This window comes from Ascaphus truei, chromosome 1 (assembly GCF_040206685.1).
Source record: "Ascaphus truei isolate aAscTru1 chromosome 1, aAscTru1.hap1, whole genome shotgun sequence".
Classification (NCBI taxonomy): Eukaryota; Metazoa; Chordata; class Amphibia; order Anura; family Ascaphidae; genus Ascaphus; species Ascaphus truei.
In genome coordinates, this window is record NC_134483.1 from 380299147 (window position 1) to 380315473 (window position 16327).

Here is a 16327-nt window from a genome sequence, read left to right on the forward strand (position 1 = left end):
CCCAATCACCTAGACGATATTATATCAGAGGTTGAGGTTTTGGAAAGATCAACACTTTTAGAGTACAAACCTAAACTATCCAATACACAAATGCAAATACCATTCATTACTCAATTCAATCAGATGGCACCTGGGATAAAGAAAACCATTCAGAAATATTGGCCAATCTTGAGAAAAGATACAGGTTTGGCACAAATACTGCCTTCAAAACCAAAAATCATATTTACAAAGGCAGTCAATATAGGCCAAAGGTTGGCCCCAAGCTGTCCACTTAAATCCAATGGTCAGCAAAATAAAAAACAAAAATGCCATTAAAGGCTACTACACATGTAATACATGCACAGCATGTAAATTCAGTTCCAAACAATTATGTTTTACTTCAACAAAAACACGGAAGAAGTATATTATTCAACAGCACATCACATGTAATAGCACTAATATTATTTACCTCCTTGAGTGTCCCTGTGGTCTGCAGTATGTGGGTATGACCACCAGACCTATCAAACGACGGTTCTATGAACACATCTACAATATCAAAAAAGGTCTAGAATCCCATAGTGTGTCGAGCCATTTCCTTCATGTGCACGGTAAGGATCCTAGAGGGCTAATATGTGTAGCTATAGAGGCTGTTACACCTAACTGGCGTGGAGGGGACAAGACAAGCACGTTAGGTAAGAGAGAATCCTTTTGGATTTACGAACTACAAACTTTAGCACCGTCTGGACTCAATATAGAATTTGACCTGAAGCCGTTCCTTCTCGATAGATGAGATAATCAGTCTCCTGGGCTGACAATGTAATCGCTGCAATGTGATGTAACCTGTGGTTCATTCCAGTTCATGGTAAGGCCCAGGCATTCATTATGTGGATGGTTCAACAATTAGGTAGCAATCACCATCACCTTTCTATTATTATTTTATTATTTTTTATTATTTCACAAAACATATATTAACCACTTATTTTCACCCAATACCATTCTTTGATGGTTATATCTCCTCCAACACCATTAACTTCCACTTTCCATTATGTATCATTCTTACTTCCATCAGAAAGGTACAGCTTTACCATCACTATTAACTTTCACTTTCAATCACTTATTATTCCTACTTTCATTAGACACTCATTTATAGACTTCAAAGTAGAGATATATACACATTATTAGTTCACTTTAGGGATCACATTTGTGGTATACACTATCCCCTAGAAGGTCAAGTTCTGCTCAGCATACTTCTACATATCCCTGGCTTGGCCGGGTCTTGGCCATTTGAGATATGAATAACAGGGTTATTTCTTGTTAATCATCCTTTTTTATTCATATATGTACTATATTTTTTCCTATCCACGAGGATATATAGGCATTAGCAATACATCTGCATTTTATATATTGCACTAATTGCTATATTCTTTTATTTCTTTCATGTATGTTTTTTCACTGTTGTATGTCATGTCCATGAGTGTTTACACGCTGAGTGTCCCAGTCCTTTCATCTGCGCATGATCAAGATCACAAAGATGCACTGTCTCTTTAAATCGGGACTACATATTTCGGGACTTACAGGGACTACTTTTCAATACTTTTTACCCCTGAGGAAGAAAGCAAGACTTTCGAAACGCGTAGGGTGGTTCCGTGAGGTCCCTACTACTCGGGTGTGAGTGCTGTACCCTTCCGAAGTTGGGAGCTGTGAGCTGTGGGAAATCAAACGCTGGCGTAGGAATATCCGGCATTTCAGCATTGCTTTGTTTGGTGCGTGTGACGCGGGCAGACCAGGAAGTATCTGTGTGTGCGGTCCTGGAGCTTCTGCCGTGCGTGGACGGTGCCGCAGTGCTGGGAGAGGACGGAGGCAGACGCAGCTAGCTGGAAAAACCTGTCCCTGCCCATAAGAGACTCCTCGTCTGAGCCCAGGTGTTAACAACAGCAGCAGCAGCAGCAGCAGCTATCCATAAGAGGGGATACTCTTTGAATTATCCATTGCCTGATAACATCTTTTTTTCGGTAAGCAGGTACCCCCACCCGAGTTGGAGATTCTTGCCTGAACCTAATATATGTTTTTATGTACTATTTTATGTGTTATAAGTGTATTTTATGATATTAATGATACACTGGCGACACACTTTATTCGAGCTTGGCTAGTCCCACGAATTCGGATATACCCGGGTGTATTGAGGTTTGTGCATGTTTTCTGCCCGAGTACATTGAGTTATTTTTCAGGCAGGGATTGAAGCATTTTATTCCCGCTGGCTGCAATACTGCACAGTATATATATATACACTGCATTACAATTCATGAATTTATGCCATCTGGTAGACACGCGAAGCATTGCAGCCTATTAAATCCTAATCATCCTCATTTAACAGATCAGCCGCCCATCAGCCAGGCATGAACCCAGGCTGGGAAGGCAAATGCAACGGGGCTTGTCAGAGGTGAGGAGCGGCGCATTCCAGGTATCTGCCAGGTACATACCGGGTATTTGCTCGAATAAAGTGTGTCGGTGCAGTATGCCATATTAAATGCCATTGTGATTAGTTACCTGTTGTTCTCAGCGTCTGTTAAGTGTTGTTTGTTCATTTATGTGTATGTTTTACAGTATTATGCTATGATTTGATTTCTTTGTATATTTACATGTTCACCCTTACCACGTGGAGCATCCATTCGGACGGGCGATTTCCGTGGCTCTGGTTGTATATTCTATATTATTTATCAGAATTGTTTTGATCATTACAGTGTTGAGCGCCACTGATATAACTTATTTCCACTTCCATAGCCTGACTAGGGGTCAGGGTTATATCATAGGCTGCCAGCTCACTGTGGGATATAGCGCTACCTATTTGTTTTTTCTAAACCATACTAGCCTATGTGACATTTTATCAAGGCTAACCATACTAAATGGGATTTCATTATTGGTATCTCACTAAGACCCTTATGTCTATTTACATATGAGATGGTTACAAAACACACTGTGTGTGTTCTATATGTTTTTTTGTCATACCCACTTACTCTATTAAGTATTTTAATTAAAAATCTATATTATAGCATCTCAACATTATTCATACGTTGCCTCAGTATATACCTGTATGCACTCATAACTTTCCTAAACTAATACTAACACACACGTGTCACATCAATAAATCCAGACTCTCATGGCGGGCACAACGAGAATAATCATGACCATCTTAATCCTAAAGTGACAAATGGATATCTGTCCCCCAGTACCTGCCAGACAGTCTACATCTGTTTCTCCCCAAAGCTCGATACCTAACAGGGTTCTCCAAGAGCTGCACCCCTCTGCACAGAACCAATGTGCTAAGGGTTAATATCTATGTTTACTTACTGCTGTGTTTTATCAGTCCCCACCCTCTGGAATGTTAATGATCCACGAGGAAAAAAAGGACTTTGAAACCACAGCTGCATTCAATCTGAACCCCTTCAGTCTACATCTGCGTCACCTCAAAAAGGTGGACAGCCTTTTGTGCAGCCGAAGGGCAGCTGAAGGGTGTGAGGTGTTTTCTGCCATTAGCTGATGTTTGGTGCTGATAAAACTGCTCTGGTTTCAATCTGAAACTCACCAGCCCTTTTATCCAGATTTTCCTGATTTTCAAACTCTAACTGTCCATGAAATGTCTGTGATTTGACTGTATAACATCTGTTCGTTTACTGTAACCATGTATTGTTATCATACAGTAACTCTGTGCCCAGAACATACTTGAAAATGAGACATAACTCTCAATGTATTACTTCCTGCTTAAACATTTTATAAATAAATAAATAATACTATTATTTTCCATTAATGTTTATTAGTATGCAACATTTACAAGATTTTCTTTCCTTTCTCCCTTGCTCATTTTATAAAGACAGAAAAAAGGTAGGCCCACAGAACAGAGCATCAGGTGACCCCACATGTAATATCAAAGTGATTAGAGTTAGTTAGCCTGAGATAGACACATATTGGAATTTGGCTTATAAATAAGACATAAACCAGTTTAAAGCATGTGGTCCAATGCCAGCGTACTGGAGCTTGTGTAACATAATAGCCTGGTTAACAGTATCAAAAGCTTTTGCAAAATCTAAGTATATTGCACCAGTCAACTGTCAATTTTCCATAAAACACAGGATCTCATTGCGTATTTTTTAGAAGGTTGTTACTGAGTGATTTGGTCACACGCCAGATAAGAAGTGACTAAGGAAATTTGACTTCTTATAATAATAACTTTATTTTATATAGCGCTTTTTTTCCCAATGGGACATAATGTACTTTACAATTACAGTATAGTGTGCAGTACAGAGCACTTACGATTTTTACAGACACAGTCTCCACCCAGATGAGCTTACAATCTATATTTTGGTGCCTGAGGAACAGGGAGATAAAGTGATTTGCCCAAGATTAGGAAGGATCTGACACGGACACAAACTCAGTGTCATTGTGTAACGTGTGCTCACCACAAACAAAACTAAACCGCGAGGCTGAGGTGGGGATGTACTGTATATAACCAATGCCCTACAACCAAAAGAGCAGGTCCGGATTGCAGAGTCAGGGTTGTGTAGCCAGGTCAGGGTAGGAGAGTTCGGATAAGTTGTGGTACTTGCCGTAGTCAAGGGTTGGAGAGAGGAGAATAGTCGTAATCCGTAGCCGGAGTGGAGAGAGTGGGAGTTCAGAAGCGAGCTGAAGTCAAGGGGCACGGAAGAGAAGTCCAGGTACGAGCAGGGGTCACAACGAAAGGTCAGGCAAGACTCAGTAACAGCAACGAACAGCAAGCAGCAAGCACGGGTACACAAACAAGAGTTTATGCTCAGCCAGTTTTGGGAGGACTGGTTCAGTACTTAAAGGGCAGACAGCCAATGGTAAAGGAAGAACACAGCTGCAAGGTAACGAAAGAGAACTGCCCCATAGACATATGCAGTCCACTGATAGGCAGGGGTGGCGGGGAAGTGCAGGTGAGGTGTATTTGACAGCATTAACCCCTCGTGTACTACTGGAAATGCGGTGCCGCCGTGAATTGGAGACAGGAGTGTCCTCCGTTGGTGGAAGGCGATGTAAGGAGATGTGGGGGCGGAGCCTAGGTCCGGTGTTGGCAGTAGTATTGAGACACTCGCATACAGTGCACGCGCGAGAGAGGCATCACCCAATGTGTCATGGGGGTGAGGCCGAGGTCCAGTCCTCACAGTACCCCACCTTCAGATGCGACCTCGGGGCGACCCAGGGATGGTCTGGAAGGGTACTTAAGGAGAAAGGCCGGATAATTCTTGAGGCGTGTACTTGTTCTCGGGGAATCCATTCTCGTTCCTCAGGACTGCAGCCTTTCCAATGTATTAAGTACTGGAATCTTCCCCTTGAGATTCTGGAATCGAGGATAGCCTAGATCTCAAATTCTTGCTTCCCTTCTACTAGGATAGGTTGAGGAGGTGAACCTGGAGAGGGTGAGTGGTGGTCCTGAATGAAAGGTTTCAACAGGTACATGTGAAACACTGAGGGGTTCTTAATAGACGCTGGCAGCTTCAAACAATAGGCCACTGGATAGATCTTTTCAGAGAGGACGAAAGGTCCAATGAACCTTGGTGCCAATTTTGGAGAGGGCACCTTCAGGCGGATGTTCTTAGTCGACAGCCAAACCTTTTGCCCTGGTGTGCAAGTGGGATCCCACGGCTTGTTTTCTCTGTATAGAGATGTCGTTTCTAAGGTTTCCTTGAATTTTCTTCCAGGAATCCTGGAGGTATTGAATCCTGTTTCAGCAGCGGGAACCCCAGATCTGGAAACTATGGTGGGAAGAGCTGAAGGGTGGAAATCATATTTGGTGAAGAAGGACGATTCATGAATGGATTCATTACGGAAATTGTTATATGAGAATTCTGCCCATGGCAGGAGATCCGTCCAATTGTCCTGAGCGTCCCAAATTAAACAGCGAATGAACTGCTCAAGAGATTGATTTGTCCGTTCAGTTTGGTGAAGAGAAATGCCTAGTTGTTGGCAGAAGGCCCTCCAGAATTTGGAAATTAACTGCGAACCTTGGTCAGAAACGACAACTTGGGGTGTTCTATGAAGCCGAAAGATCTCACTGATAAACACTTCAGACAGTCTGGGGGCGCTGAGTTGACCCTTGAGCGGGATAAAGTGTGCCTGCTTAGAGAAGCGGTCGACCACCACCAGGATAGTAGCCATCCCCTTAGCGCTAGGCAGCTCCACGATGAAGTCCATTAAAAGGCGAGTCCAAGGACATCCCAGGATCGGGAGAGGATGAAGGAGACCCAAAGGTAAAATGTGAGGTGTTTTATTCTGAGCGCAAGTGGCATATGTAGAGACAAAGTTCTTGATGTCCTTGCACATCCCTGGCCACCAGAAAGTCTGCTTCAAAAGGTCGTACGTCCTTTTCCTCGTTCCTGGATGACCAGCTGTTTTGGATGGGTGACACTATTGCATTACTCTCCTGTGAAAGATAGGTGGCGTTAATAGGCATTCCTCTGGGATATTGAGGCCCTCTGGGACAAGAACTTGAGCCTTTGCGATGTCGGTAAGGCGTCGAACGTGTTGGCTGAAAGTATAGAAGCTGGGCGGTGTATACTCTCCTGATGATCCTCCGTTTTTCCTCCACCAGGAATTGTCAGGAAAGAGCATCTGCCTTTCTATTCTTAGAGCCAGGCAGGTACGATATGACGAAGTTAAATTGAGAGAAAATCAAGGACCAACGTGCCTGTCGTGACCCCAAACGACAGGCACCTTCAATGTATATCAGATTTTTATGATCGGTCAGGATAGTGACGGGACTCTCTGTACCTTCAAGTAGATGTCTTCTCTCTTCTAAGGCTATCTTAATGGCCAGAAGTTCACGATTTCCTACGTCGTAATTCTGTTCAGCGGTAGAATTTTTTTAGAAAAAAAAGGTGCAAGGATGTAGTCTGGCTTGACGGTTCTTTCTCTGCGACAATACTGCTTCAGCCCCCATATCAGAAGCGTCCACTTTGAGCATAAAGGGCAGTCCTTGGTCCAGGTGCACAAGGATAGGTGCTGAGACAAAGGCTTCCTTTAACTTTTCAAATGCCCTAATAGCTTCAGGAGCCCAGAGTGCTGGATCAGCTCCTTTTTGAGTCAAAGCCGTGATCGGTGCGAACACCGCAGAGAAGTTCTGGATAAATCTCCGATAATAGTTTGCGAACCCCAGAAACCTTTGTACGGCTTTGAGAGACAGGGGGCAAGGCCAGTCTTCCATAACTTTGACTTTGTCAGGGTCTATAGCGAGTCCCGTATCAAAAATGATGTATCCCAAAAAGAAAGTCGTGGTCTGGTGGAATTGGCAGTTTTCCAGCTTGGCGAAAAGGTGATTCTCTCCCAATCTTTGAAGAACCTGCTTCACGTGTCCCGGATGCTCATGTACAGTTTTAGAAAAGATCAAAATGTCATCCAAGTAAACAATTACGTGTTGGTCGAGAAGATCCCTGAGGATCTCATTCACGAAGTCCTGAAACACAGCGGGGGCGTTGCAGAGGCCAAAGGGCATTATTAGGTACTCGTAGTGAGCATCCCGAGTATTAAAGGCTGTCTTCCACTCAATTCCTTGACAAATTCTCACCAAGTTGTATGCTCCGCACAGATCCAACTTGGTAAAGATGGTGGCGCCCTGTGTTCTATCGAATAACTCTGAAATTAGTGGCAGTGGGTAGTGATTCTTAATCATTATCTTGTTGAGTCCATGGTAGTCGATGAAGGGCCTGAGTGAGCCATCCTTTTTCTTTACGAAGAAAAACCCTTTACCTATGCGTGATGAGGATTTGCGGATGAAGCACCTCAGAAGGTTTTCTTGGATCTACTACTTCATGGCCTTGGTTTCGGGAGAAGACAGCAGATAAGATCCTCCTCTTAGAGGGATGGCGCCAGGCAAAAGATAGATGGGACGATCATAGCATCTATGAGGTGAGAGTTCCTCAGCTTGGCATTGTCGAAGACGTACCGAAATTCTTTATAAATCTCTGGTAGTTTTGCCTGCTCCGGTAGTGATAACCCCGCTAGACCTTTGAAAGGAATCAGACACTTATCTTGACTTTGAGGACTCCAGTAGATAGGTAGGGACTCCGTCCAATCCCGGTGGAGAATGGCTGAATGATGACATAATCCTTTTTGGTACTAGATGGTTATTGGTTCAGGGCTCAAATATATTAATGATGACCTTCCATAATTTTGTAGTATTTGATAGGTTTTGATACTTGAATTGTCAGAGTAGTATTGTGATTTTGCAAGTCTTGTTCACCTTGCGCAAGCATCTATAATGCAAGATCTTAAGTAGGGCCAGTTAATTTGTATCTATTCTAAAGCAGTAAAGCTCAATAAGACTGAATGCAACACAGGGAAGGTGGGCCCCAATGACTCTGCACAGTCTACGTATGATCTACCCAAGTCTGTCCACTTTCCAGTGTGTACTCTGAAAGAGCATTTAGCACAACTGGCAACCTAGTAAGTGACACTTGTATGACTGTTGACATTTGTATCACAATGTTGAATGTGATGATGATGAGCGAGATCATAAAGATACTCCATACCAAATCCATAATCCTAGTTGGCACAAAATGACCAGTGAATGGAACTTCTCCAACGCTCAGTGCAAACCATTAGTGACCATATCAAATGTCTCTCTTCTCCCACTGCTCCACAAGCAGCTGCCACTCCTGCTCCTATCCCATTGACCCTGGATTTGAAACCTCGGTTACCTTCCTCTAATCGTTATGGAGGTGACCCCTTGGGCTGTCGGTGATTTTTGAATCAATGTTCCATCCATTTTTAACTTTTACCATCCCGCTTCCTAGTTTCTATTATACGCTAAACAAAAATAATCACTTACAGAGTACACACACACCATTTGGCATGTGGATTTGCATGGGAGTGGGAATATACATAGATACACGCACAAAATCGTGAAAACAATATATGTTCTGTGGTGGTGATGGTAGTCAAAGTAATTTTTTGGGTGCACAAACAAGCCAGCACACATTCAGACACAAGATCAATGTGGGTACAGTGTTTGACTTGTTCTGTATGTACTGTATGATCTAACTGTTTCATTTGTGGCACAAGGCTGGGATGGCCCAATGACATATATTTTACTCATTGTATGTTTCCCCAATAAACACATATAAACATGATTGAACATAACAGAGTTTCTTGACTGCTTCTAGGAAACAACAAAATATATTCTCACAACCCAGGGGGAGCATGAGGGAGAAAAACAACAGTAAAAAACAGACTAAGTGCAGACAGTAGGATTCAGTGTGAAAAAATATGATGATTATCTTGGCTCTTCTGTGCAGGCTACTCACAAGATAGTAGTGGTTAAGGGCAATAACAGGTAACGTGGAATCTATGAAGTCTTCTAGACGCAGGCAGCGTAATGCTGTCATTCAGCAGTCAGGTAGATTAGGGCATGGAAAAGTAAAGAAAAACCTCCATAGTGCAGATCAATGGTATAAAAAGGATATTTATATAGTAATGCTTAAAAATGCGTACTTACAATAGACAAGTATAAAAACATTTGTCACTCAAAGAGAAAAGATGAGGATTGTGCCGCAGCTCACCACACCGCCTCTGCTCCGGGACCCCTGTGTGTGTCGCTGTTTGCTCTCTCTCCTGCACTGCAGCATTCAGAGATCACCTCCAGCAGACCAGCAATGTTTCCAACAAAAGACAAAGAGCCCCAAATGTTACTGATGGAGCGGCTGTTATTCGAACATTTAACGCGGTGTGTAGATCGGAATACCCATGCGATGGCGTGCAATTTATTTGAATTGTGCGGACTTAAACACACGGCTTGTTTATCATTTTGTCCGGATCAGAAAAGGGCATTTTAGTGTTGTCTGCATTACCGTTGAGAAACTCAAGTGGGCAATCGCGAGTTGTTGTCATAAAAATCCAATAGCAATTCAATGTCACGATTAACATGTTGCCTGAAATCAGCTGAGCTGCTTGCCACGCATGCCAAGTGCGATAAGCCTTATTATACACAGAGCAGCGCGTGCATCTGTATTATACACAGAGCAGCGTGTGTGCTGTATCTGTATTATACACAGAGCAGCGTATGTACTGTCTCTGTATTATACACAGAGCAGCTTGTGTATTATACACAGAGCAGCGTGTGTAGTGTATGTGTATTATACACAGAGCAGTGTGAAATGCATAGGCATGTTATCGTATCACATTTCTGCGCATTAAACGTTATGATGACATTTTGAAAATATTTATTTGAACTGATAATCCATTATGCAGCGCTCTCCTCGTCGCCCCCGCACACACACAAGGCTCAAGGATTTCAACTTCTTATCTACACCACTCCCACACCATTCATTTGTAATGGATGGCTTTCTGGCTTGAATCTTCCCGAGCGTGGCACCACATTCCTGCGCATGCGTGTATAACTTCCCATTCATTTAGAAGTTAGTTCAAGTTTTAATAATATATACAATTTATTTATTTTCGTTATCGACTTGGGCTAGCATAGCAATTATGGATATTATGATATTCAAGTTTTACAAATATATATTTTTTGGGGTTATCGACATGGGCTTGCATAACAATTATGGATATTATGAGAATCAAGCAGTACTGTTGCTTTTTAATTCCACACTAGATATGTACGTTCTTTATGAGGTGGGTGGCATACTGTAGTACTGTGATTTTTATTTGGGGTTGAGGGGATCAAAACATTATGATGGCCCATAGAAAATATTTCTTTGAACTACAGATAATCCATAAAAAAGTTTTATCCCTCCCTCCCCCCCCCGCACACACACAAGGCTCAAGGATTTCAACTTCTTATCGACACCTCTCACAAACCATTCATTTTCAAATGGTTGGCTTTGTGGTTTTAATCTTCCCGAGCCTGCTCTCACATTTCTGCCCACCACGCATCCGCAAGTGCGATAAGCTAAGCCTTTCTAAACTTGCCTTTTCTTAAACAGTGGACTTAACAACAACTTAACACAACACACCACCCCCCCCACTAGTAATAAGATTAACATGTTGTGTGAAATACAGGCTGAGCTGCGCAAGTGCGATAAGCCCTTCTAAACTGCTATTGTACTGTTACAAAACAAGTCAACTTGAAGTTAAAAAATTATCAACAACACAACACCCCCCCCACCCCCTCCAATAGAGCCATTCACGTAAATGTACTGTAGCATGATTATCATGAGCTGGGCAGAAGACATGTTTGATAATCCTTAAGGCAGGAAAATAGTATTTTTCTCTAGAATTTTATTTATTAATGAATACTGACCTGTGCATTATTAAAAGAAATAATTGATTAAACAATAAAAATATAATAATTTTTATAAAACATATTTTTTGTTTATATATATATTTTTCCCAAACTAATGTAAAGTGCAATGCTTTGTTGAACTGTTCATAAGAATTTCAGGTCTGCGATAGCTGGTCAGTCAAAAAATACATTTTATTTTTTAATGCAAAATAAAGTACAAAAATACAGTAGCTCTTGTCTTTCTCTTCGTTATGGCATTGCGAGAAAATACTGTACAGACATGCAAAACAGAAACAGAAATCAAATCACATTTTTTTTGCACAAACACATTTCTATACAGTAACAACTGTACTGAGAGAGGGTGTGAGAGGGGGGGGGATTGTGTAAGATACAGGCTGGTTTGTACAGTACTGTACATGAACACAGTACTATAATCTTACACATCCCCCCTTCCTTTTTTCACTGCTGCAGTTCTGAAAATGAAAAGAAACAATTAATGCAGACATGGTTATTTTTACGGCCATACTTACCTCTATCATACTTACCTGTGCCTTATTAATTTCCCGAGGCCTGGCCATTACGTTGTATAACAATAGGCAACACAGTCGCAATATGATCGATATATTTATTACATCTGTGGTGTATGGGAGAATGAACCCCACGGTATCCGGTGCTCCAAAAGCCCACAGGTTGAACCTGTTATAAAGATGGAAACAGTCTCTGACGCATATGTAGAAAGAAAACGGCAACTAGGAAGGCATAAGGATCCTGTGTGAAGGGAAACGGCAGCAAGGCTATGACGGGATAACCGAATGGAATAAAACCTGGGTGGGGGGCTAGTGCACAGGAAATAGTCTGAGACAGGAAAAGAGGCAACCATAAGCTACCCCTCTCGTGTACTCACGCTGATATCGCCTGCTGCCCTTACCCGACCCGGTGTCTTCACTGCCCGTGCCTGGCCGGTCCCAACTCCTCGGGCGTCGCGCTGGTGTGTGACATCATCCCCGAGGGCCAACAGCTGTGCTGTAGATGAATCGAGCGTGCGCTGCAACTCAGCGCTCTTGGATATCCTTGGAGCGGGTGCAAAGGGCAGATCCAGACGCACTCATCAGGAAGGGGAAAATGAAGACCAGCTCCCAGCTCTGGATAATTGCCTGCGTGCTCCACACCAATAAATGAAGTAGAGAAATAGGTGGTTTGTGGGTGGTCACTGCAACAGGAACTCAGCCGAAAACGTAGATGAATAAAAACAGCGTACTCTTTGATAAAGTTCCACAACGGAACGAAACGCGTCAGAGGTGTTCTCTGTGATGTGCAGCACTATAGTGCAATAAAGCTGTTTTTATTAATCTACGTTTTCGGCTGAGTTCCTGTTGCAGTGACCACCCACAAACCACCTATTTCTCTATTTATTACATCTGGCTACGGTGAGTATGTTGAACCGCAGCCTCTGCGCGTGTCCCCAGCTTCGCGCTCTATGCGCACACGTGCATCTGTCTCTGTCCCCATGCTCATACGCGCGTCAGTCACCAAATCCACGCACACAAGCATGCCAGCCCCAGACTTTATGTGCATGCATTCCCAGCTTACAGAGCACACGCCTAACAGAGCACTTTTAACCACTGCTCCTGCAGTGAGGCGTCGCCCCCATGCATCACACAGTTCCATGCAAATCAATGATTACATTCAGCTGGGCTGTAACACCTCCCTCCTATCAGGGAGGACTCCTTGCAGTCCTCCAGGCCTGCCCCCTATTCCCATTGGCCTGCCCAGCTTAATTATGCCTGTGCTTCCCATCACTCGTCACTCGACATAGTTCTGTATGGAAGCATTTGACTACTCTCTCAGTGACTCCTCAGGTATTGACGCGGATTGGACGACTACCCCCTCTGGCTCTCGACTTTGGCTCTACTTGGACTTCCTGACTTCTGGCATCCCTGTAACACGGCTTATACCTTCGACCATCCGCAACTCTCCAATCCCTGATCTTGGCAACGGCAATAACTACTCCTCCTCTACTACCGGTACCGGCAAGTATTGTCTTCCTTACTATACCTGGCCTGGCAACACTAACACCACACTCCGGACGCGCTCCCTTTGCTGCGGGTGCATGTATCCCTACGTCCCACCTCAGCACAGGGGACGGGTCTGGTCTGCGGGCAGCACCGGCGTAACACCATCATTGCGGCTGATCTCCTGGCAACCCCCTGCCGACCTGCTCCACAAACCATCATTGAGACTGCTCTCCTGGCAACCCCCTGGACACCTGCTCCACCAACCATCCTCGTCGCTGCTCTCCTGGCAACCCCCTGGTCACCTCCTCCACCACCCACCTACACTGATGTCTACAGCACGGAGCAAAAGGTTGATCTTCTTTTGGAGACCATGTTGAGTATAGATATGCGCATGGAGAAAATGGAAAGGAACATGGAGAAGATGGAAAGGAACATGGAGAAGATGTAAAGGAAGATTTTGGGGATGTATGCTTTCCTGCGAGTTCCTGTCCCTGTCCCTGTATGTCTGACGCAGGAGCAGGAGGGTGGCCTGCATAATGTGACCTTCACATCCCTCACCAAGCCACCCACGCCCACCCCATCCGTCAGCAGAATACGTGTGCCTGTATGTCACTATAAATGGCCTGTTGAGGCATACAAGGGCTCGTGCTTGGAGTGGCACCCCTCTTGCTAACGAATTTTTCCAAACTCTACTGTAGTGCAAAAGTTTACAAACAAAAAAAAATGTTTACATTGATTTATTGTTTAATGTGTTTAATAATTTTCTGTTTTATTTTTATTGTTTTGAAATATTGTTATTGTTTAATCATTTATTTCTGTTAATCAGGCACAGGTACTGTAAGTATGAATTTGTTTGTGCAAAAAAAAAATGTGTTTTAAATTTTTTTTTAAATACTGTTTTGTTATTGTTTAATCATTTATTTCTGTTAATCAGGCACAGGTAAGTATGATACAGGTACTTTACAGTACTGTAAGTACTGTATGGCACTCAAACTAACCATGTCTGCATTAATTGTTTCTTTTCATTTTCAGAACTGCAGCAGTGAAAAAAGGAAGAGGGGATGTGTAAGATTATAGTACTATGTTCATGTGCAGTACTGTACAAACCAGCCTGTATCTTACACAACCCCCCCCCCCCTCTCCCACCCTCTCTCAGTACAGTTGTTACTGTATAGAAATTTGTTTGTGCAAAAAAAATGTGATTTGATTTCTGTTTCTGTTTTGCATGTCTGTACAGTTTTTTCAGAGCTGCAGCACCCTCTTTCCCCGATCTCCCCCCATCTCACAATGCCATAACGAAGAGAAAGACAAGAGCTACTGTATTTTTGTAATTTATTATGCATTAAAAAATAAAATTTATTTTTTGACCGACCCCATATTGAAGACCTGAAATTCTTATGAACAGTTCAACAAAGCATTGCACTTCACATACTGTAATGTAATGCAAGGGCATTTCTCTTACCGGTTATTAAAAAAAATGTCCAAATGAGACATACAGCACAGTACAGTACAGCATAGTATGCATGCGCATACCAGTAAAAGAAAAACAGTATTTACTGTTGCAAAAGTTGAAAGCATTGAATAATAAATAATACATACTGTATAGATTAAAAGATATACATTTTTATTTTTGGTGTTTATAAGAAAAGTTGTGATGATGACAGTACTGTACAATGCAAAAAAAATATTTGAATATTAAAAAAGCAGCATACTGTACAGTATAAGGTTTTCTATAAAGCTCACAATTGTTCTATCAATAAAAATGTCACTGTCACTAAATGTTTGCCTACTAGGCAAACAATGCGCAAGCAACTTTAAAAAAAAAGCGATATTGGAGGTCCATCCAAATCCCTTCATTTGTCTTTTTCCACTTGATGTCCAAGTTTCTTTTCTGGGGAAAAACAAACAAATATGCTATTATTGCCGATATTGCGCATGCGTCAAGTCGCGTCATTGGGAATTAAAGCAGCAGTTCAAGCAATATCCTACATCTGTGTCTGTAGGATGAGAACAAACTTCTGATTGGCTCTGACTCTACAACCCCACCCTCTCCCTACATTTTTAAGCTGCAGCAGCGTCACATACTTCGACGGCCAATCAAATCATTCTTCAAAGTGCACTCAACAGAGAAACATCCCCTCAACTCGCATACAGTATTGTATTGATGCACATACTGTACAGTACTGTAAAGTACGTACAGTATTGTTTAAAAAATAATTTGTTTTGACACACGGCAGCTTGAACTGCAGCTCCAAACTTACAGTAATACTGTCATGTACAGTACAGTATAGTGTAATACAGTGTTGTACATTACTGTACTATATATTTACCTTCATTATAAACTTTGCCAAATGGGTGGTGATGACTCACTGTGACTCTTCAAGTCTGCATTATAGTTGACAGGTGACAGCTGGCCTGGTACACTTGTAGTTGACAGCTGATGAAGCTGGAAATCATTGTGGTACTGGTAAATGCAAGCTTGCTGGTACCTGTACGCGAAATCATGCTCAGGCTGGAAATTTTCCAGGTATTCTGACGGGGACAGGTACAAAGGATTGCCGTTCACCAGGTTATCACTGACGGTCGGACCAGCCGGTGCTGGTGCTGTTGCCGGCACATTGCTGGATTGGGATTGACGATTCTTATATGGGTTAAAACCGACCTTTCTGGTTTTGAAATTGCCATGATCAAGCATACTGTGAAATTCTGGCATGACACCCCAATACCCGCAAATCTCTCCAGCAGGAGGGGCAATGCGAAAAAAACACTGATCGTTACTTAAGGTTTTTCTTATCGCACGCTTCCACCCATGAACATCTGGTGAATACTTGTAAAAATCGTAGTTCGAAATTAAATATTCATATATTTCAGATACAGTCGCCATCTTATCTGCTGCAGCATTAATTGCAGAATATATTAAAAATGCATAACTACAGTCAGGTTTTTTTATACGTCTGTGGTGTAGCCATAATGTCCACTCAGAAATTGTGCGGGGAATGAATGTAAAAAAAGGCACACATTGAGTATTTAAAGCTTTTTATTAAGAACGCCTATTTGATAACGTCTTCGAAAAATCAAGGTCAAT